Below are 24,061 nucleotides of genomic sequence, written 5' to 3'. Positions count from 1 at the left end.
CTTAGGTCATTGAGGGGAATGTTGCTCTTGGAAGAGATGATCAGAGTCTCCTTGTTGCCCTTACCTGGAGATGAAATCATGGTTGCTCCTGCTCCTGCCCCTGCTATTGCTATGAGATGAAGCAGCCAGAGAGGCTCTCCCTGCAGAGTGTGAATATGCCATCTGGACTTTGAACCTCTAAAATCAGGAGCCTGTGTCAGGTATTTCATTATAGTGACGCCAGCTGCCTAATACACTATTGTTTCTCCAGGAATGACGAATAGCATTTCTTCACTGTATTCTGGAGGAGAGCAGTGGGACATGGGGAGCCAGATTATGGGGACACCTTCCAGACACCAGCCTTTGAAAAGGGACTAAAAATATGATAATTTGCCCTTGCTGAGTATGAATTTACCTTTTAAATATTTTAATATTTACTCTCAAATTGCTGACACTATACCCAGCTCACTTTGTCCTCAATCTACCCAGGATATTTCTTTTGCCAATCCCCAGTGTCCATAGCTGAGAATCCCTTCCAGGTCTCATTTGAGACCCATGCATTGCAATAAGGCGGCAGTGGCGTTGTCTTCACAGAATGAAGACACAGTACTACATAGGGGGAAGCAGCTTCCAACATAGCAAACAGTGATCGCCTATGTCACGTCTATTTCTCCCTTCTTCCTTCCTAAAACCTGTCGCAGCTATTCCTCCTTTCTTCTTTCCTAAGACCTTCCTAACCCCCAACCCTGCAATTCTCCTTATGACAACTAGAAGCCTTTTGTACTTATTACGGCCATTTAGTTCTTTTGAAATAATGGCTTATTTTGCCATTTCATGTGGCCAATAACTTATTCTATTAGAGCTAGGCATGGTGAGGTATGCCTGAATCCCAGCATTAGAAAGGTTCAAGGCCAGAGTTCAAGGTCATCCTGAGCTACATAGTGATATTCTGTCTTTAAAAAAAAAAATGAATAAAACTGTTTGAAGCCTTAGAATGTGCCAATAATTCTGCTTTGGGTAGTTTATATCATTGCACATTGGGGTCATTCAACTGTGCTAATGTACTTTCAGGCTGCCTTTTATTTTGGTCTCTGGTCTCATGTTTCTTTGGGGTCATTCACCACTAAGGCTGAAATCCAGGCCCTGGTCTAGGTGCTCCCTTGGGAAGTAAGGAATGGGGAGGAGTGAGCAGGACAAAGAGACAGGAAGAAGAGAGCCACTGGTGAGAAGTGACGTTCACCATGATCTCTTCTGGATCTTTGGCTTCTATACAGCATGTCCCACAACATCTCAGCCTCCAGCATCCTATCATGAGTCTCTTCCTATGCAGCCATATAAATAACCTTCATGTGAGCAGTCTGGGTTGGAATTCAGAGCTTTCTGTTCACTAAGTCACAACTCTACCATGTGAGCCACACTTCCAACCATATAAGTGAACTTACTGATTAATACAGCTGACAATCCTGATTAATACAGCTGACATTCCATAGCTTCCCTCGTGTCTAGTGTTCAGATTCTTAGAAAGAAGCAGCAGAGAGTGGACAGTCTCCCCATAGAGACTGAAGAGTGCGCGGAAGTGAATGGTCAAGGGTAATGGAGAAAGCTCCACTTCCTGGCACCAATATCTTGGATTCTTCTTCTTTCTGTTACAAATGGACACGTAGAGCTTGTTCCAGAGCATCTGTAGAAGCACAAAAAGAACTTGTTTTGCCATTAAAAAAGAAGAAGAGCCAGGTGCTGGTGGCTCATGCCTGTAATCTTAACTACTCAGGAGGCTGAGATCTGAGGATTGCTGTTCAAAGCCAGCCCAGGCAGGAAAGTCCATGAGACTCTTATCTCTAGTAAACTACCAGAAAACTGGAAGTGGCACTGTGACTCAAGTGGTAGAGTGCTAGCCTTGAGCTGAAGAGCTGAGGAACGGTGCTCAGACCCAGAGTTCAAGCCCCATGACTAAGAAGAAGAAGAGAGGAGGAGGAGGAGTAAAAGAATGCAATATTTTTTAGTTAGTTCCTATAATCCATGCTTCTTGCCCCAAGTTCAATCTGGAGGTGTACAGGCATTGGCAGCTAGTAGTCCACTATCTTACTTGGAACCAATTTTATTGCTAAAGACCATCTCCCCGCAAGAGGCAGCTTTCCATGAGACAATTCCGCTCCCATCCCCTCACCTGTGTGAGCCCAGTCCCCGCCGCAGCAGGGGCCCTGGCAATTTGTTTAAATAGTTGTGCAATTTTGTAAACTTCATAGGAACGAACTGCTTTCACTGCATTTGGTCAAAATTATTGTCTCTTCCCACTGTGCCTCTCATGTCTCTTTCCCTCCTCTCGTGGCAGTCAGTCAGCTCCTGTTTGGCAATTAGACTAAAGAGACTTTGAGTTTAAAGATGGTGGGGAGGTGTATGTTTATCTCTGTTATTTCCACGTATCAGGTCTTAATGGTCACCCTAGCATTAGAAGCTCCAGACATCCCCTTCCACCCGCTGAGCTGACGGCTCAGCATGAAGGTGCAGCGCTAGATGCCCAATGGCGGACCCATGAATGAATGACCCATGAGGGCAGCACTGGAAATAAATAGGTGGGGTGAGGAGAATAAGGTGTGCACACCAGAGCCAGAAGCTGCTCTGGAGAAAATCTTCCCAGACTTCAGATCACACAAGACTGTCAGCAGAGGATTCCATTTTCATTAACACTTTGTCAAAAGGGAAAGTCTCTTCCTGTTTGAAATATGGTACGCAATCATAGTAGACTGTTATAAACGCACCACATTTCTTTTTTATGGAAACTGCATGAGATAGAATTGATCAAATTTCCTGTGTTTGAGGGCACAAATCTCTAGCAGTCTTTCCACTGGAAAGCACATCTGTTCATAGAGCTGTGTGTTTTATGCACCCAAAGAATCCGATCAAGCCTTGGTGAATTTGACACATCCTTCGATCTGATGAAGTTCAGCAGTTCCAAATAAAACAGGCTGCAAAACTGTAGAAACACAACAAAATAACCCGAAGAAACAAGTAGTTTTAGTGACAAAACTGTGCATATTCATTTTCAAGTCAACGGATTGTATTTCATCCAAGAAATATAGTCTGTGCAGCCCAAGGCAACAAAGCAATTTAAAATAGATGAGAATTGTTTGTGAATGTGGCTTAATGTTGCATTTTTCTTTCCTCTTTCTTTCATTTCATTTTTGGCAGCCCTGGGGCTTGAACTCAAGGCTGTGCCCTTGCTAGGTATGTGCTCCACTATGTGATCCTCACACCCAGCCCTTTTGCTTTTAGTGGTTTGTTGGTTTGGGGGCTTGTTTTTTTGTTTGTTTTGTTTGTTTTGAGGGTTTCAAGCTTTTGCCCAGGTGGCTCTCAACCATGATCCTCCTATTTTCACCTTTTAGGTAGTGAGAGTGTAAGTGTGCACGACCTTACTTGGCTTAATTCTTAATACATTTCTTATGCCTACTTTAGGGCCCACAAAACCAAACCTGCATCTGCCACTGCTTGGCTCTCATGTCTTGAGTCAATATAGAAAAACTAAAAATAGATGGAAGCACATTCTTTTGGATTACAAAGAAGAACAAAGGAACCAGGCACCTGTGGTTCACACCTGTAATCCTAGCTACTCAGGAGACTGATATCTGAGGACTGCAGTTTGAATGCAGGAAAGTTGGTGATACTCTTATCTCCAAGTAACCACCAAAAAGCCAGGAGTAGTGCTATGGTTCAATTAAGAGAGTGCTGGCCTTGAGCATAGAAGCTCAGGGATGACCCCCAGGCCCTGAGTTCAAAGCTCCAGGACTGGAACCAAAAGAGGAAAGAGAAGGAGGAGGAGGAGGAGGAGGAGAAGGAGGAGGAGGACGAGGAGGACGAGGAGGACGAGGAGGACGAGGAGGACGAGGAGGACGAGGACGAGGAGGAAAGGTACATTTATATGCAGAGGGACCTGGAGGATTCCTTCAAATTTAAAGTGGATGTAAGCTGTGTCTGAATTGTTCTTTCCACCAGCTCATTTCATTCATTCTTATTACCTACCTGATCCCTGTGTGCATCCACGTTTGTGATCTGTACATCAAAAATTAGGAGATACATGCAAGCTTATAGCAGCCATTGATATCTGTAGATTCCTGTTCAAGACAGACGAGGGGCAACCAAGCTGCAAAGCAGAAAAGAAACTTCAGACAAAATCAGTGTTGGTGTTAATTATTTAATGAAACAGTCGCCGAAGAGTCATGAAAAATCAATTACGTTCACCTTAATCATATGCTATTGGGGGCTGAGAATGTGGCTAAGTGGTAGAGTGGTTGCCTAGCATGCATGAGGCCCTGCGTTCCATTCCTAAATAAGAATATTAAAAAAAATCATGCTATATTCCTTGCAGAGACATAAATATACATTAATCCACTAATACTGCTGTTCCTACTCCAGGATTCTTTAAGGTAGAGAGCAAACTGAAGTGAGTGAGCTGGGCGCTGGTGGCTCACGCCTGTAATCCTAGCTACTCAGGAGGCTGAGATCTGAGGATCGAAGTACAAAGCCAGCCTGGGGAGGAGAGACCGTGAGACTCCTATCTCCAATAAACCACCAGAAAACCGGAAATGGCGCTGTAGTGGTAGAGCGCTCAAGTGGTAGAGCGCTTGCCTTGAGCTGAAGAGCTGAGGAACAGTGCGCAGGCCCAGAGTTCAAGCCCCACGGCCAGCCCCCCCCCAAAAAAAAAAAAAAACTGAAGTGAGTGGAGAAATTCAGAAATAGGATGTGTCAACAGTCTATGATTTCCTCATTTTATTTTTTTCCATAACTGTCTCACTGACACTAATATGAAAACAATTTTGAGCTACTCTCCCTTTACCTAAAGCAGCCAAGTGAGTTTTCACACGAAGCAGCATTGATTCCCAATCATATTTACTAGAGGTAAGTGATGTTAAATTACGAACAGTGGCAAAGGACAATGGCATGGGCAGATGTGGAAACAAACAGGACAGGCAGGACAGGTGTACAACTCAACAGGTGGGAGCAAAGTGCTAGAGGGTAGTCCATGGTGCTCTCTGCAGGCTGGAAAAGGTCTGGGGCATGCGGCTGAGGAGACAGCTGGATTGTGGGAGAGGCCCTGGCTGGTTAAGTCTTGCAGAAGGGACAAGAGCAGGTAAAAAGCCTTCTACTTGGAACTAAAATGCCTGACTTTAACTTAGCTTTTTCCTAAGAATGTGCTTTTCTTTTGTCAGTCGTGGGGCCTGAACTCTGGGCCTGGGCCCTGTCACTGAGTTCTTCAGCTCAAGGCTAACGCTCTACCAGTTGAGCCACAGCGCCACTTCTGGCTTTTTCTGCTTATGTGGTGCTGAGGAATCGAACCCAGGGCCTCATGCATGCAAAGCAAGCACTCTACCACTGAGACACCTTCCCAGCCCAAGATGTGCTTTTGAAGAACTCCTTTTCCTCCTCAAGTCCTCCTGCCTGTCCCACTTATCCTTTTGTAAAATAATTACTTAACAGGGTGGATAGAAGCAATAGGAATAGAGCTTTACAAGTCCCAGGGACACGCCTGCCTATTCCTATACTCCTGTGTACCCCAGGCTGTCTAGTTAAATATTTGACATCTGTGCTGTTCCTTCATGTCTCTGTCCTTTCTAAGCCAACCATTCCTGGGACCACTCATTCTCCCCCACAGTCTCCCATGGCATCTACAAGATACCAACAGGTACATGAAAAGCTGTCTAATCATCAGGAAATGCAAATGAAGATCACAATAAGGTATCACCCCAGACCTGCTAGGATGAGAAACAAGTGTTAAGTATTGATGAGGGTATCTCCGACCGTTGGTGGGAACGTTAATTGGTATATCCATTATGAAAATCAGTATGGTGGCTTTCTCAAAAATTTAAAAATAGAACTACCATATGCTACTGAGGAGCCTTTCATATGCCTCTTGGCCATTTCCTGTCTTTTCTGGAGGAATGTCTATTCAGGCATGTTATTTTAAAATCAGATTGTTTCCTTACTATTGAGCTGTGTGGATTCCTTACACATTTTTGAATCATACCTTCTAATCTGACATATAGTTTGCAAGTATTTTTCCCTATTCTATCCAGAAATTACCTTTCATTGATTCTGACAGATTTCAAAGGGGATGCCACAGGGAAAAGGAGATCCAATGTGTAGGAGACATTGTTTAAAGAATGGAATATCTACTGGACTAGTGTAGGGGGACCCAGGAACTCCTGCCCAATGCCAGGGCTCCACCCCATTCGGGGCCCATTCTGTTGGATGCAGTCACTCATGTGGAGAAAGCTCATGTCCTGCCCGCCATGGTTGAAAGCCAAGGATGTGTCAAAGTATCTCAACATCCCGTAGGCATGGGGATTCCCAAGCTCTCACTTTGGCTCATGGACAGATACAATTAAATCAGTTCTGTCAAAGCCAGGATGCGGCTTTTGTTCTTTACTGTGAAGAGTCAGAGGTAAATGGTTGACCACCCCTTCGAGCATAGTCAGATGGCTGGGCTTTTGAAATGAAGCATATGGTCATCCCCATTCATGGCACTGGGAGGGGCGGGTAAGATAGATAGCAGCATGGTCCTTGATTGTGTTTGGGGACATTTAGGTATTTCATTTTTATTTAGCTATGTGACCAAATTTCTTTCATTCTTTCACCCAGATCATGATGCCCGATATTATCGATCTTCCTTTGTTTTGTTGGATCTCTGTAGATGGAGCTTCATTATATAGCCTGGGCTGACCTCAAAGTCTGGACACTGCTGCTTCATCTCCAGAGTGTGAGGATGTCAGGTGCAAACTCTCATGCCTAGCAGCTTATTTTATTTATTTTATTACTTTTTGAATTATCCTTGAGTGGTTGTATTATTGTTTACTCTTATATATTGCAAAAATACACTGCATCATCCTCTTAAATTCTTTACTTTTTCTTTCTTTTTTGTTGGTCATGGAACTTGAACTCAGGGCCTGGGCGCTTTCCCTGAGCTCTTTCACTCAAAGCTAGTGCTCTACCACTTTGAGCCACAGCACTGGTTTTCTGGTGGTTAATTGGAGATGTTTTCTGGTGGTTAATTGGAGATAAGAGTCTCATGAATTTTTCTCACCTGGACTGTTTTCCAACTGTGATCCTGAGATCTCAGTCACCTGAGTAGCTAGGATTACAAATATGAGCCACGGGCACCCGGCCACTTTTCTTTTTTGACATCTTAAAACAATAAAGTCTCCCTCTCTCTTTCTCTCGCTCCAAAGAGCGACACATATGTGTCAGTCCTGGGGCTTGACCTCAGGGCCTGGACACTGTCCCTGAGGGTTTTTTTTTTTTTAATAATCAAGGCTAGAGCTCTACTGCTTGAGACACATCTCTATTTCCAGCTTTTTGGATTCTTTTTGGTTAATTGGAAATCAGGGTCTCACGTACTTTCCTGCTGAGGCTGGCTACAAACCATGATCCAAAGATCTCAGCCTCCTGAATTGCGTGAGCCACTGGTGCCTGGAAAACCACCTTAAAAAATAAAAAAACTACAAATAAATTAAGTCTCAAAATCATCTATCACAAAGAAAGTCATTCTGGACACATTTGGATGTGCCCTTGCAATTACTTTTTAATGCTTAGTTTCCCTACAGAAAACAACAACAACAACAAAAAAGTAGTATCACACTCCTTCCTCCCACCCTGTGCATTTACATGGACATCTTCCCATAGCAGTACCTCCTACCAGCTGCTTGTAGTTGCTTGCCTGTGGTGTGTTGTCTGTGAGAGCGAGATTGTTTGAGAAAAGGGCCTTTGCATGTGTAATGCAGTTAAGGCTCTCAATGTGAGATCCACCTGGATGAACTGGATAGGCTCTGAACCTTCATGAGAGAAGAGGAGCCGAGAACCACAGAAGAGAGGGCCAGGAATATCCAAAAGCAGGGAGGGGAGGGGCGGGTTGTCGTAGTCCATTCGACATTGTTAGAACAAAATATAGTGTGACACATAATGGCCAGAAACTTAATTTGGCTTTTGTCCTATGTGGAAGAAGATGAAGGGCCGCATCTTTAGATCGTCTTGCCACATGGCATCATCCTGGGGTGGATGGGCAGAGAAAGGTCTGGAGGTGCGAGACATCCAGCCTCAGCTCTTGGACTAAGCCATTCATGAGAGTGGAACTCCCCTGTCTAATCATCTCCCTCAAAGGTCCCGCTCTTCACACTGGGGTATTGGGGATGGTTGATGGTTTCACACTCAAGCTTCTGGGGGAGGGGGGGTGGACACATTCAAACCACAGCACATCTAGAATAGTCCACAGACTGCTTGCAGCTGCAGAAGTAGGAGAGGGGTGTGGGACCCAACGCTCTGTCAGAGACTCGGAGAGAAACAAGCCCTGCTGACAGCTTGTCATTGGACTTCTGGCCCCCAGAATTATGAATGAAGAAAGTCCCATACTTCAAGCCACTGGATTTGTGGAAATTTGCTTTGCAGCCATGGGAAACTCATTCCCTACCCCTTCCTTCTTTCCCCACCCCTTCCTACTTCTGCCGTTTCTCATCTGCCCTCTGACCTGGATGAACGTCATTCCTAAGCCCTTTATGGTTATCACTGGCTCAGCAGCCAGGAGCTGAGCCAGGAGTTGGAGGTGGGAGAAGTCTCTATGCTCTGCGATTCTGCTGCGGAAAGCCCCTGGGCCGGCTTTGTCCTTTGACAGTCGGTGATCATTCCTCTGAAGGTTTCACACAGCTCTTTTCCTGTTGCTTAGTCTGATCATCTCTCCATCACCTAGTCTGTTTGGGCCAATAGTTGCTAACAGCTCTGGTGCTGCTTTTCCTGGGTTTTTGCTCTGTCCCTTGTGGTTCCAAACCTGAGTGCTAAACTACCATCTATGCCCTTTCCTAGCATCATGTTTAATGACCACACGTGAATTTGTTGTGTGATGTGCCATCAACATTTATTTATAATAATTAAGTATTACAGTAATTAAGTACACTTAATTACTGTTTAAGTACACTTAAGCAGTCTTCTATAGAGAGAGGAGATGATGCTGAGGTCTGAATTCAGGGCTCTGTGCTTGTCAAGCAGGGGTTCTACCATTTAGACTACCTTCTGCAGCCTTTTTGCACTAGTTGTTTATGGGATATGTGAGGCCCAGGACCAGCCTCAGACTAAGATCCTCCTATGGCTTCCTGTGAGATGAGATACTCAGTTTATTTGTTGTGCCTAGGCTTGCCTCAAAAATAAAATTCTTCTGAGAAGCTGGGATTATAGGCATGTACCACTGTGCTCCATTTAGCCAATCTTTTATTACTATGCCTATAAGTGGTCCCCATTTTCCCCTTTTATGAATAATGCCTCAATGGCATCTTTAGAGTCCAATCGCCTGCAATAGTCACGACTAAGATAAAAATACATTCACTTGTACAAATAATCCACTGACAATTGATTTAATATCCATTAATACAATTTGGTAGTTATATGGTATTTATTAATAGCTTGTTAATGATTTTACTCTAGAGTGTTCGATGCACAATATGACATCGCTCTCTGACAATCTTATAGCAACTTACGCTCCCATCAGGAACAGCACCATAACCAAAATGACTTTCTGGGTAAATAAGGAAACCTAAAGATCTAGTGGCCTCAGGTTTTTGCTTCTAAATGGAAAGCTGTTTGTTGTGAATGTGAGGAGACACGAGATCTCCTTTCTGAGTGCTGATTAGAGCTTTCCAGAATGGAAAGGCATCTTAGATGGGAGAAAAATAGGTGCCATCCTACTCCAGGGTTATCAAGAGCTTGTCTGAAACTCCTTGTAATGAATGGCTTAGGTTAATGACAGGGTGATTCCAATTAAGGAATTTTAGTAGCAAGGAGAAGGCAGCTGCTGGCTTGAGTAAGTGAATGGCCATTATTGTCTGAGATTAAGGCATCAAACCCTTCAAATAGAGAGCTCATTGTTCAGAAGAGCTTGATTAAGAACATGGCTGGAAAGGGACATCAGTGTATATGGAAAGATTGTTCTAACTATAGAGTTTGTGATGTACTTTGTGACATCGACCTTATCTTGGGTGAGTTATGATATTTGCTGGGTTTCAGCCACAAGCTCTCTCAATGAGCAGACCTCATCATGATAAAATAATCAGGTCCAGTTCATCATCACCATCTAGCCAGACAGACCAAGGAAGCGTAATAAATGGACAACTGTGGAATGCTTAGATTTAATCTCATTAGGAGGCTTCGTGATGAAACTGTGGAATTGTAATGAACTAATTCCATAACCTATTCCTCAATCTCGGAATCATTCTCTACCGTTTAAAAATCTGGTGTGCCTAAAATTTAAATAGTCCTGTTATAAACTGCATCCCAAATACTTCTGAACTGCAGAATGCTGGATAAGTACAGAAATAGTTGTTATTAAGGCAAAGAAAGTTTGTCTCTGTGTTCCTACAACATGGGGAAAGGCTGTCTGAAGTCCCAATGAGGTAATTCATCATTAAATCTAAATCCTACAGACAACAACATTATCGATATATTGAAAACTTAAAAGAATAAAAATGTGGGAAAGCAAAGATGTTGAAAATAAAAACCTACCACCCTGTTAGACTAGTCTCACCCTGGGATAGGGATCGACTAAGTTAACCATGCCCCAAGTACCACTTTTTTTTTTTTGTCAGTAGGGGGGCTTGAACTCTGGGCCTGGGCACTGTCCCTCAGTTCTTCAGCTCAAGGCCAGTGCTCTATCACTTGAGCCACAGCACCACTTTCGGTTTTCTAGTGGTTTATTGGAGGTAAGAGTCTCACGGACTTTCCTGATCCTCAGATCTCAGCCTCTTGAGTAGCTAGGATTACAGGCATGAGCCACGGGGGCCCAGCTTATCCCACTTTTTTCATTTACAATCTTCACCCCTTCAAGACTCAAGTCGTGTATCCTCATAGTCTGACCTACTTCCCTCTTTTCCTTTTTATCGACCTCCTTCCCTCTCTCTTCTCATCTAAGTGCAAATAAGCATTCATCAAGGGCATACTAAGTTCCAAGCACTCATCTGGGGATGGAGCACTGGATATATGTCAAAGCACCTCACCAATCAGATCCTGAGAGGAATCTAGAGCCACTAACTGGGATGATTTGTGATTTGAGAAGTCCATTTTTAAAGTTTTATTTATTTTTATATTTATTGTTATTATAGAGGTGATATACAGAGGAATTATAATTGCATGAGTCAGGTAATGAGTACATTTTCTTTCATACAGTGTCTTCTGTCCCCTCATTCTCTCCCAGTCCCTGCTTCCTGTGTTGTTTAGTTCACTTTCATCAGTATCCAGTAAGCTCCACTGCTGCACTTTCTCACCCATATATATATATATATATATATATATATATATATATATATATATATGTATATATAAGATACTGTACAGAGGGGTTACAGTTTCATGAGTAAGGTAATGAATACATTTCCTATTGAGTATTGTTACCCCCTCCTTGTTTTCCCCCTACCATTCCTTCCTTCCCCATCTCCCCAACTCTTCCCCCACCCCAAGTTGTAAAGTTCATTTTCAACATAGTGTCTTGTACGTCTCATTGTTACAATGGGTCAACCTGTATCTTTGTTTCAGCATTTTGTTATTTCCCTTCCCCTCCCCAAATTACAAAAATGAATATACAAGATGCAGGACACCGGAGTCAAATACAGTGACAACAGGGGTTATACCATGGGGGAAGAACATATAAAAGAAACCAAAAAATCACATAGTACATTAAAAACAACAGTGACAAAGATAAAACCTCTTGTGTCCCTATCTTGGAGTTCATTTCACTTAGCATCATCTTATATAGTCATATGTACATAGCTTTTGAGCCTTTCTGCTCATTTGATAAGACTATCCTAGACATATACTACTTATTGCAAATAAGGGAAACCATGGGACCTATGTTTCTTTGGGCCTGGCTTACTTCACTTAATATTTTTTCCAAGTCTTTCCATTTCCTAACAAATGGGGCAATGTCATTCTTTCTGATAGAGGCATAGAATTCCATTGTATATATAGACCACATTTTCTTGATCTACTGAGGGGCATCTGGGTCGGTTCCATATATTTGCTATGGTAAATAATGCTGCAATAAACATAATTGTGCTGATAGCTTTAGTATGGCCTTATTTATGATCATTTAGGTAAATGCCCAAAAGTGGGATTACTTGGTCAAAGGGGAGCTCTATGTGGAGTCTTTTGAGAAACCTCCATACTGCTTTCCAAAGTGGTTGAACAAGTTTACACTCCCACCAACAATGTAGTAAAGTTCCCTTCTGTCCACATCCCCTCCAGCATCTGTTGTTATTAGAGTTCTTGATTATAGCCATCCTAACTGGGGTGAGATGGAATCTCAATGTTGTTTTGATTTGCATTTCTTTTATGGCCAGAGATGTTGAGCATTTCTTCATGTGTCTACTGGCCATTCTTATTTCCTCTTCAGAGAAGTTTCTCTTTAAGTCTTTAGCCCACTTATTAATCAGGCAGTTGTTTCTTTGAGGACTTGTTGTTGGGGAATTTAATTTTTTTGAGATCTAAGTATATTTTAGATATGAGACTCCTGTCTGTTGTATGGCTAGTGAAGATCTTCTCCTAATCCATGGGCTTTCTATTGATCTTGTTAGCTATGTCCTTTGTTATGCAGAAGCTCATACAATCCCATTTGTCCAACCTTTCTTTGATTTGTTGTGTTTCTGGGTCTCTATTAAGAAAATTTTGGCCTGTGCCAAGGAGCCCTAGTGTGTCTCCTATTCCTTCCTGTAATGTTTTCAGGGTGTCTGCTTCTACTTTGAGTCTCACCCTTTTTCTCATGAGTTCTGTACTCTTCCCTAAACCCTTCTGAAGATGCACAATTGAATACACCATACATAAGGTAAAAAACAGAATAATCAAAAACTAAAAAGAAACAAAAGAAGAAAAGAAAGAAAGAAAGAGAGAGAGAGAGAAAGGAAGGAAGGAAGAAAGAGAAAGAGAGAGAGGGAGGGAGGGAGGAAGGAAGGAACGAAGAAAGGAAGGAAGAAGGTAGGAAGGAGGGAAGGGCTCTTGTTTCCGTATCTTGGAGTTCATTTCCGTATATATTTTTCTATAAATATGAGGAGTCACTTAGGCATTGTGCCTTTGTGTTTGTCTCCTATGAGTATCCTCTTTTGGGCTCACTGTGTGTGAGTATCGAGTCCTGTATAGTTTATCATATGATAAGATGTTTCAACAGGAGTCATGAAACAAAAACAAATGGAAATGTTTATTTATTGTTTAACACAGTGGATAATCTATATGTGCTCCTATAATCTACAAGTATTTATTCCCCAAGGGAAATGAATTAACAAGAAGTCAATAAAGCAAGAAGATATCAGAGATTAGCTTCCCCTCCCCCCTTACCCTTCCCTAGCCTGTCCTATAAGTGTCACACACAAGCAACAGACTAGACTATATGTGTGACAAGGAAGGCAAACTCCTCCCCTCCCTCTCCAGAAAATACTGAAAAGGATAATACTCACCATGTATTTATCCAGGTACTCCCTCAGCCCAGCATGCTTGCTTAGAAACACAATGAACTGCCCTGGCTAAATTCCTCACCTCAAGCCTGACCTTAAAAATGTTACTCAGACCTTCTATGTTTTAGTTTTCTCAGCTATAAATGTAAGGTCATTACTGGTGCTCACCCTATAGGATTGTTGGGAAGTCTAAGGAAATAAGACCTACACCAAGCTTAAGATCAAGTGGTTGGCACCTGATAAGAACTAAGTCTTTATTAATCAAGAAATGTTCACTGAGTTCCTACTGAAATCCTGCACAAGGTATGGAAGAGGGACAAAGCCCCAAGAGGGTGACTGGCCCCCCGTGGATCAAAGCACGTGAGCATCTATGTCAGTCCAGAGTTGTAAACTGAACCCTAATTTTAAAAAAATGAATAAGCTCTCAATCAGATGCTTATGGCTCATACCTGTAATCTTGCATAGGAGGCTGAGATCCAGAAGATTAACGTTTGAAGCCATCCCTCTTGAGGGCCAAAAAGTCCTTCTCTAAAACAGCCAAAGCCAAGCTGGAGGCATGGCTCAAAGTGGTAGCATGCAAGCCAAGCAAGTGCAGACTCTGAATTCAAACTTCAGTCTTCCAGAAAGAAGAAGCAGGAAGGAAAGAAGGAAGGAAGGAAGGAAGGAAGGAAGGAAGGAAGGAAGGAAGAAAGGAAGGAAGGAAGGAAGGAAGGAAAAAGGGAGGGAGGGAGGGAGAGAGGGAAGGGAAAGAGAAAGTAGGTTGATAAAGAAAAGTAGGCTCTTAAGAGATGAGCTATTATTATATGAAGAAGTCGATCATGGAAGAAACCCTGGGGCAGAGAGGGCTCAGTCAGACAAGAATAAATCTTTTCTGCCATGTTGAATTCAAGCTTCTAAAAACCAAGAGAAGCCCCTGAAGGATTTTTAAGTAGCAGGGCCCCAGTAGGGTTGACAAACCAGCATTCTGCAGCCCACCCTAATGCTTATCATGGATCTGAAAGAAAACTTGAGTTGTTTTCTTTTGAAAATATTTATAGGAACACTTGTCTGAGACTTCAATTGTGACCCATTTTCTGCACCCCCCCAGCCCCTGTGGCAGTAAAAATACAGGCAACTGGTTAGATATTAAATGCTTCCTCCTGAGAGATTCTTTTTCCCCCCATTTCTTTTCTCATTTTGTGCAATCATTTTCAGAAAGGACTGGCCAATTGTACTTCTTAATCTGCCATCCCTGGTGTGGATGGATACACGGTTAGGCCTTTTGCAACTTTTAGGGAAAACTGCTTGGCTGAGATGTCAAGCCCATGTGAGGGTAATCAGCAGATTTATTTGAGGAAATGTATTTATGGTACTAAATGGCTGCTCTAAATGGGGCCGTTATCTAGCCTTTTCACTGCTGCTATAAATGTTCCTTGCGAGTGTGGATATCTACCATAAGTCCATCATGTTTCCTGGACATGATTGTGAGAGACAGTATTGATGCTGTCTCTGGTTGGTGCACATGCATGTGCACATAATGTCAGCAGTGTCTCTTGAATGCTTATGCACAACTCATTGCCAGATGCTTTTCTCACTGTTTCCAGGGCAATCAACGACAGAAAGAAGAGGAAATAGCAGGGGTTTGTTGAATTATCTGTGATGGCTAGAGGCTAAGGAGTGAAATGCAGCACCAAATTATTCATAGCTTGGGACAAGATGAAGAGAAATCCTAACAATATTCTTGAGGTTTCTCAAAGGCTATCAGCTCTCTTCTGGGTCCAAGATTCTCTGTCCACTAGAGGTCAATGAGGAAAAGCCCCGCTGAGTGGACAGCCCCCAGGGGGACTTCCAGACAGCTGATATGCTCCAAAGAGGAGCCACTCCAGATGGCTTAGGGGCCACATCACCATCTCAACAAAAAATGTTGGTTTCCATGGATCCAGAATTCACTCTGCAAATAGACTTTGGGACATAGATGATTTGAAATTTCTTAAAACTATCTGTGCCAAACCCCCAAATAACTTTTCCATATGCTTTGGGTTTGGTTTCCCAATCTCCAAAGCTTGTACAACAGAAATGAGAACAGATTCTTAGGGAACATACGCAATTTTCTTTATTTGAAAAGCTAATTGTACGTCTATAGTCAGTGTGTGTGCACAGAAATTCACCAGTGTAGCAAATAGCCATGTAGTTAGGTGCCTCCAAAATCTGAATGAGACGGGAAGGCTACTGTTTAAAAAAAAACAAAAACATTTATTGCTGGGTGCCAGTGGCCCACCCCTGTAATTCTAGCTATTCAGGAGACTGAACTCAGAGGATGGAAATTTGAAGCCAGCCTGACCAGAACAGCATACTAGACACCATCTCCAAAATAACTGCAAAGAATTAGGCTGTAGGCATGGCTCAAGTGGTAGAGTACCAGCCGGAGAACAAGAGTATGAGGCCCTGAGTTTAAGCCCCAGTACCAGCACACACATAAAGTGAAGTTACTAGAAATTTGTACACATGAGGAAGAGAAGCTTATTCAAAGATGACATATTGACTTAAGAAACCCTTCTGAGTCTTTTGGTCAAGGAGGAGGAGGCTGGGTGCAGGACCAAGCAAAGGACGGAGACTGAGAGAAGTTAAGTTGATGGATTTAATAAAGCAATGGAAATTTAGGTATTATCCCTTGGTATTTCAAGAGGAAAAAGACAGTGGAGCCTAGGAGATGGGGAAAAAAGAGCAGACACAGAAGAGAAGGGTCTAGAAAAAGGACAATCAGAAAGAGTCTGGGTACCCTGGGTCTTGAGGCTGTGCTCATATTCAGTTCCAAGTTGTTGCCTGTTCTGAGCAGCAAGGTGTCTCTCCCCCTGTGCCTCAACTTTCACAAAATCCCCATGTATCTGGCACTTTGGGAAATGAAGCCAGAGGGTCAGGTTTCCCTGGGGTAAGCATGGAAAGCATTCAGGCAGCAGTGTTGGGAACAGCCTCAGGAACTGGGAAGATTCACGGCAAGGGATGACTGGGAGGATCCAAAATCTGTGGCAGTCATCAGTGATGTTGGTGAGGCCCCAGCTTTCTATTTTTACGACGCCGCAAGGCTATGTCTGGTCTCAGGTAGGATTGTCTGGACATGGCTGAAAGAGGCTGACTGCAGAGGCTAGAAGGCTTGGAGAGCATCCAAGCAGCTAACATGATTGCACATAGTGTATGTTTATATATCACAAAGGAGAACCAGGTGTGGCAGGGCATGCTTGTAATCTGAGCACATGGGAGACTAAAGCAGGAATAATGTAAGTCTGAAGCTATTCTGAGCTACATAGAGAAACCCTTTTGAAAGAAAAAGAGAGGAGGAAAAGGGAAGGTAGGAAGGAGGAAGAAATGTGAAGGAGAGGAGAGGAAGACAGGAAGAAGAGAGCAGGAGAGGGAAGAAAAAAAGAAGGAAAGGAAGGGAGAAGAGGAGAGGGGAGGATGTGGTAGTGGTGATTGGGCAATAGTGGGAACCCTGAAGTAGATGTCAGATCAAGGCTTCAGTGTCCTTAGTTCAGTTTTAGTACAGGAGAAAACAAAAGAAATAAGAAAAGGAAGAAGAAAAAAAGAAGGAAGGAAGAAAGGAAGGGGAAAAAGAAAGAAAAGAAAGAAAGAAAGAAAGAAAGTAAGAAAGAAAGAAAGAAAGATAGATAGATAGAACCAAATATGGCGTGTGTTTACAGGGGAAAGCTGGAGCATTTGGTTAAGCCGAAGTGCGCGGTGAAGCGGTTCTTGCTGGCTGTTCCCTTGGAGACCATGTGTTACCACACACTCCCTAGCAGGTGCAGAAGCACCTGCTCCCTACACAAGCATAGGTTTGTCTCTCTGGCCAATACCAATGGTCAAAATTGCTTCTTCTTCTTGTGTGTTCACAGTGATTAATTTTACTCGGGTAAGTTTGTGGTTACTTTTCTATTGTCGCTTAGTCATCCTCCTTTCATGAGGGTGTGATTTCAAAATGCAATTTGCCTAACTTCCCAAAGCTAAACTTAGACTTCACACCTCCAGCAAATCACTCAGCAGTTGATTTGGTCCCTCAGATCCTTCTTTGTCCAAATCTCTCTGTTCTCAGGCATAGAGCCCTTGGTGCCCAGGACTCCTTTTCCCTCAGGCACGCCTGTTCTGGAGACTGTATGCACAAAGTACATCCTTGCAGGAGCTTTTGGGTGGATGGCAAGAGGGAATGAAGAGGGCAAAGGAGGTAAGTGATAACCCAGTCAGGGAGAATTTAAGGAAATTGGTTTTATTTAACCATTTCCCAAGTCACAGGCATTGCATTTATGCTGCTAGTAAGTCATTCTGAGAGAGCCATTCATTCATTCTGTCAGTCAATCATTCGACTAATATTTACGGAGCTTCTAATCCGTGTGAAACCCAGTGCCTAGGGACACAATGTGTGTTTATAATTATGTGATGATTGTAAATTACTATCACTCTGGGTATCATGACATAAGCAGACTTACAGACATGGAAAGCCATTTTCCAGCAAGTGGGGTTGATAGGTTCCCCCCAAAAAAGGAACAGTTCCTTCTATCTCTGATCAGCATGTGCAGGGCAAATCTCTCCCAGGGAAAACCTGACCTGGTTGGAGAAACACTCAGAAACAAACTAAGAAGTAAGACCTGCTGAGATCCTGTGGAACAAGAAACTGGACCACCATCCCAAGGCTGTCACCAAAGAGAATTCACACATACACACACACACACACACATACCACCACCAAAGTGTAAGGGGTTGTGGTCAATCCTTTCTTACATTCCTATACTTCAACAGGAGAATGATTTCTTTTGATTTCATTATAGTAGAGCTCTGTTCCTCCAATGCAAGAAATCCTTAGTGTTAAGGGCCAGTGAGAGAATACAGAGACTAGTCTAACCAGACCTTGTTACTGGAACATTGAGTCACTTATAAAGAGCAGTCTCAGGTTTTTAATAATTTCCAATATAGTTCCTGTATTTATTTTAATTTTATTTTTATTTGTGGGGTGTGGGGCTTGAACTCAGGGCCTGGGCACTGTCCCGGAGCTTTTTTGCTCAAAGCTAGCACTCTATCACTTTGATCCATAACTCCACTTTCAGTTTTCTGGTGGTAAATTGAAGATAAGTGTCTCATGGACTTTTTTTTCCCAGGGTGGCTTTGAACCACAATCCTCAGATCTCAGCCTTCTTAGTAGCTAGGATTACAGGCATGAACCACTAATGCCCAGCTTATTGTTATATTTTTCATATGTGCGTGTAAATGAATGTCTCATGGGTGATTGGCTTGTTTATGCTCTGACAGGAAAGATTTGAACCTTTGCATGCTCAGTAAGTTCATAGCCTACCCAGGTCTAGAGCAAATCAATGCCAAGATCAACCTAAACCTGGTAAGTAGTTTATAATGGTTCTTACTGATGCACACACATGGCCAGTTGGTTGACAATGATGGAAACAAATGGTTACTGTAGTTTGTCAAACGCCCTTATTTGTTTACTGACTTCTCTTTTCATACTTTAAAAATGTTCCCAATATTAAATCCTCTGGGCACATCTAGAGTAGCAATAACGTTACACAATCAGCAAGTTCACGATGGGCAGGCAGTTCCTAACATGGCTTCCATCCAGTCTCCACTGTCACTTTCTCCCCAATCAGCTCCAGTCTCCATATTCTTTGCTCTCTGTCACAAAAGCTCAGAATGCAAATCAGATGCAAATCAGATGGGCAGGCACTGGCACAAATACAGTTTTCAAACTGAAATTTGTCCTATAGTACAGAAACAATAAAAATGGGAGCAAAATCCTCTTTCAGATTTGCTAGTTAATTTTTGAGGGCACAGTTGAAAAGTCAGGTATAAGGAACTGAGTATTTCCGGGAATAGGACTTCCAAGCTGCAATCTGAAGGCTGAGTTTGGCCAGGGCAATGGGACTCACCCTTACCCTAAGTGAGTCAGCTACCCAGTTATTTCCAGGCACTTCTTCACTAGTAGCTTCGCACCCTCAGCCTTTACCAAATCGGACCCCTACCAATGGGCAGCATTAAGAGCTCTGTGTCTAGGGTCAGCAGCACCAGCTCCTCTGTGCCCCTGTATAACAAGCAGGTGCGAGACTCCTGTGTCATCAAGGTGAGCCTGCTGGAGGACACAGGAAATGGATACCATTGCATTGTGGTAAAACAGGCAGCATGACATTCCCCTGGTGTCTGTCTCAGCCAGGACACAGACCTCTGTGATTCCCCAGGTACCTATGCTTCCCGCTGGAGTTGATCTTCTAGTGGGTCTGGAAGCACAGACAGCAGGGTGGAGACAGTGGACAGTGCTCCAGGCCTGACAAGGAAGAAGGGAGCAAGGGGTGTGCCCCACCCCAGGAAGGAATTGGCCTGCAGGGTGGGGACAGTTCTTCCCAGGCCTGAGGTAGTTGAATGCCAAGCACCCTGGGGCTAAGTTGACCTGGGACTTTCCTAACTTTTCTTGAAGTATACCTAGTGAGATGCAAGTGTTCAGAGGTGGCTGAAATCCACTCCCTGGGGAGATGAGTTATGGTCTCATACATGGGAGGGAGGCAGTCACAACCAAATCTAGGTTGGGAGATGCACACAGTGGTGGCCTTGGAGATGGCCACCCCGCCAAAGTCTGGGTGTCGTACTACATTGTGACAACAAATGGACTGACAGGAAAATGGGCAGCATGGAGATGACCTTTTCCTTTTCTCAGTCCTCAACTGCCAGCAGGAGGCAGCATACAGGTAAGGGTTAGGTAGCACACCCTTCCGCTCAGTAACAACTCTAGAGACTGCCATGAGAACCTCCTTATGGCAAACTCTAAAGGTTTGGTGGTCCTATCGATTGGTTTGGGGGATCTGTTCTTAAGCTCAGTGAATTGATTTCTGTTAGAGCCAGATGATTCAGAGTTCATGTGATCTAAAGTATCTACTAACCTGAGTGGAAAAGCTTCCATGGCCGTGAGACCTAACCTTGGACTACATGGCTATTTCCCTTTTCTTGACCCTTGCCCTAAGTGCCACCTCAAGCCGCCCATCTGGCCATTCACTGCTTCCTTACTTGGCAAATATCCTGTGCTCCTACCTATGGATGAATGAACAGCCAAACAGATGGAGGTTACTGTAGATGGATGGATCTAGCTATGATCAAGCAAATTTAGTAAAATATACCAACAAGAGAGCCAGAACGATGGATGGGTCTATGTATGTTTACCACACATTTCTTTCAACTTTTCCATCTATGGTAAAATATTTGTAATAAAATGCTGGGGAAAGGAAGGGACCAAATGAGGTAAGCATAGTCTGAATTGGAATATGGAAATCAGATCTGGAAATCTGCACTGGAATCTAGAAATCCTCCCATGGGGAAGCTTTGTTTCAGCAGTAGCTTTTCTTTTCTTTTCTTTTTAAAAGTACTCATTCACATTTGTTCTTTCCTTGGGCACATTCTTTCCATCTCTGATTCAGCTTACCACTGACCAGAGAGAAACAGTGGAATTAACCAGTCTGACATTTCACAAGAGATATTTTTCACAGTAAAATATTTTTTCTAATTCTAGCTGGTAAATGTTATCCCAAGAAATGTCTCACTTTTCCTTAATGTGCAAAAGTCAGTAAACTGCCTTTTTTTTTTTTTTTTTGGTGCCAGCCTAGGGCTTGAACTCAGGGCCTGGGCACTGCATTGTCCCTGAATTTCTTCCCTCCTTCTCCCTAACGCTAGTGCTCTACCACTTGAGTCACAACTCTACTTCTGGCTTTTTTTTGGGGGGGGTACTTAATTAAAGATAAGAGTCTCATTGATTTTCTTGTCTGGGCTGGCTTCAAACTATGATCTTCAGATCTCAGTCTCCTGATTAGCTAGGATTATAGGCATGAGCCACCAGTGCTCAGCTTGACTCATTTTTTAAGCCTTTTGTGGGGCATACAATTGCCCACATGCTAGATGTTGGGAAATATTGTGCAAGGGTTTCATCTTAGGCTCCCTAGAAGTCTAGCCCTATATAGGATGACTGAACTCATATCTAGAAGAACACATGGACACTAAATAGCCACTAGATTGCCTTTGACATGGAAATTGATACATACAAAGTGAGGTGTACAGCCAGGTACCAGTGGCTTTTATCCATCTGTAATCCTAGATAATCCGGAGGCTGAGATCTGAGGATTGTGGTACAAAGCCAATCTGGGTAGGAAAGTCCATGAGATTCTTATCTCCAATTAAGCACCAAAAAGCCAGAAGAAGAACACCAGCCTTGGAGGGAGCAGGGGGTGGGGGGAGAGAGAGGAAGAGGCGCCAAGGAAAAATGCCCAGGCATGCAGCAAACAGTGGAGACAATCAGGTGAGGGGGCTTGATTCCTGTTCCTGGGGAGTGAGCAGACCATGTTGTTTCAACTAGGTTGAAATTGGGGTGAAATCTTGAGGAGCTCCAGGCACCTAAGTGAGAACAGGTGCAGACTTTTGTTGGTTGAAAACCCTTGCTTAAGAATTCTTGTGCAATATGTAATTTGTCAACTCATGTTAATGAGCTCACATATTGTTAAACAGTATAATTTGCCTTTTAGATAAGCTTTGTTCCTGTGTACGCTCTCTTATTCCTGGAAATCTTCCAGAATAACTTGTTACATCTGTTAGATTATTTCACCCCTTAGACTCCATTTCTCCTCAGCAATTTGCATAAAATTCCAAGAGGACCAAAAAAGAAAAAAGGCCAATAATTTATGCTTTCCTCCTATTTTTTAATCACTTATCCATTTTATCACCTTACCCAGAAGCAATTCGTTTGAAATCTGTTAGACAGTACCATGTTAACTAAGAAATCCTTGGGCAAAGCCTTCATTTTTTATACTTTCTCTTAAAGGAATTGTGGGTAAAATTATTGAAAGGTCTTTATGTGCAGTAATAGGCCAGGTCTTGAATTGACTTAATGAGTAAAGGAAGGAAGGAGCAGAAGGTGGTTAACTATGTGTGAATTTATAGATGTTTTGGGGTCTGGAGTCCATGTAAATAATATATTACCTCGCTGTAAATATTAACTCTGCTCCAGTCCAGGTCTTTAAACACAAATTAGCAGGAGCTCCAGGGAGGGAAGAGCTGCTTTGTGTTTAATGATCTTTTTAAAACCAGCTCCAGGTACTCAGGACCCTGCAGGGATTTCCTGGAGTGGATAGTCCTTAAGATACTGGTCCCCAGTGCTGAGCAGTTTGTAAAGCAAAAAGGAAACAAATCTACTCTCTATAAAATAAAAACTGAAACTCACAAGCAGTTAATCCTTTCAGAATGATTACAATAATTGGTATTGGCCTGGAGATACCAGACTTTTAAACATTCAATAGGCGATTTTCTTTAAGGTAATAAAAGTGGAACCTTTGACCAAGGTTATTAATAAAAGCAGGGCCTGACTAGGGATCCCTGATTTTCACACTGTTTCAGTGTGATTGCAACTTCTGCCTGGTTTGTTTCTCCCTGCAAAATCCACAGCAGAAATCGACATGTTCAGAACCTCCAAGTCTCCTCCAGCTCTGCCCCTTTGCTCTCTTCTCCTGCCCAGTGAAGATGCTCGCTATGCTTCCATTGTTTTTCCCTCACCTGCCCCCAAATGCTGTGACTCTAGGAATCCCCTGTCCCTCCTGACTTCTTTTTTATTTTTTGTCGGTTGTGGGGCTTGAACTCTGGGCTTGGGCATTGTCCCAGCGCTCTTCAGCTCAAGGCAAGCTTGAGCCACAGAGCCACTTCCGATTTTCTACCGGTTTATTGGAGATAAGAGTCTCAGGGACTTTCCTGCCTGGGCTAGCTTTGAATCACGATCCTCTGATCTCAGCCTCCTGAGTAGCCTAGGATTACAGGCATGTGCCACTGGCAACCAGCTTCCTCCTGACTTCTTACATTGGCACCCACCCCAAGTCCACCCCACATGAGTTGACTACTTCCCTCGTTCATTTCCCTTTGACTGCACACACTGTGAGTGATCTTTCTGCCCAGTTTTATGGGCTTTGGTGCTGAGCTTCCTGATTCAGATAGTCATATCAAACAGTGATATCTGGGTTATTTTTGCAAGTACCTGTTGTACAAGGGAACAGAAATTAGCCTGCCTGCCTGCCTCCCTCCCTCCTTCCTTCTCTCCCTTCTTCCCTTCCTTCTTTCCTTTCTTCCTTTTCTTTCTCATTGATTTCTAGGACCTAAGGTGATTGTCAAATAAATTTTGACAATGTATTGTCAATAATATTGTCAAATAAGTGTTCCTAAGACGCACTTATGTTTAGAGGAAGTAATATTAGGAGACATTTTATTCAATTTTCAATGGCTTTCATTCCCACATGCTTACATAGGAATGTTAACACCACCTGGATTTCTAGCCAAGAAATCCTAGGTATACTTACTGCTTTTGCCAATGCCCAACAACTGTAGAACTTCCTGCTGGGACTGCCACTGTGCCGCCAGAACCCTGCCTTGTCTTGCTTGTCCCACAGTGATGTCACTGGGTTCTGACAGTTTCACGTTTATGGAAAGGAAACTGGAGGGCAAATGGAGGGCAACTCAGCACTATTGCTTCTACTTGCACATTTCATTAAGTGTATGAAAGTAGAGCTTTCTGGTTTTTACTGCTAACCTCCTCTTTCTCTCTAGCCATGGATGTGTGTGAAGCAGACTGG

The 24,061-nt window shown here is 43.1% G+C and overlaps 1 long non-coding RNA gene across 4 annotated transcripts in view; it reads right to left on the bottom strand.

The window, feature by feature from the left end:
* The window catches only part of LOC138823264 (uncharacterized), a 58,167-nt gene that overhangs the window by 5,774 nt on the left and 28,332 nt on the right, over window positions 1-24,061 (bottom strand). For 3 of the 4 annotated variants that reach the window (XR_011370772.1, XR_011370769.1, XR_011370771.1), the window contains 3 exons: window positions 23,789-23,922; window positions 3,997-4,117; window positions 1,422-1,660 (listed from right to left, as the gene is read on the bottom strand). This is a non-coding gene — a long non-coding RNA (uncharacterized lncRNA). The remainder of the gene's footprint in view (window positions 1-1,421; window positions 1,661-3,996; window positions 4,118-23,788; window positions 23,923-24,061) is intronic. The other variant, XR_011370770.1, reaches the window with a different exon arrangement.

Source organism: Dipodomys merriami, unplaced genomic scaffold (assembly GCF_024711535.1).
Source record: "Dipodomys merriami isolate MVZ:Mamm:240054 unplaced genomic scaffold, mDipMer1.0.p SCAF_12, whole genome shotgun sequence".
Lineage (NCBI taxonomy): Eukaryota > Metazoa > Chordata > Mammalia > Rodentia > Heteromyidae > Dipodomys > Dipodomys merriami.
Note: the sequence above shows the minus strand (reverse complement) of the source record. Positions and strands in the feature narration are given on the sequence as shown.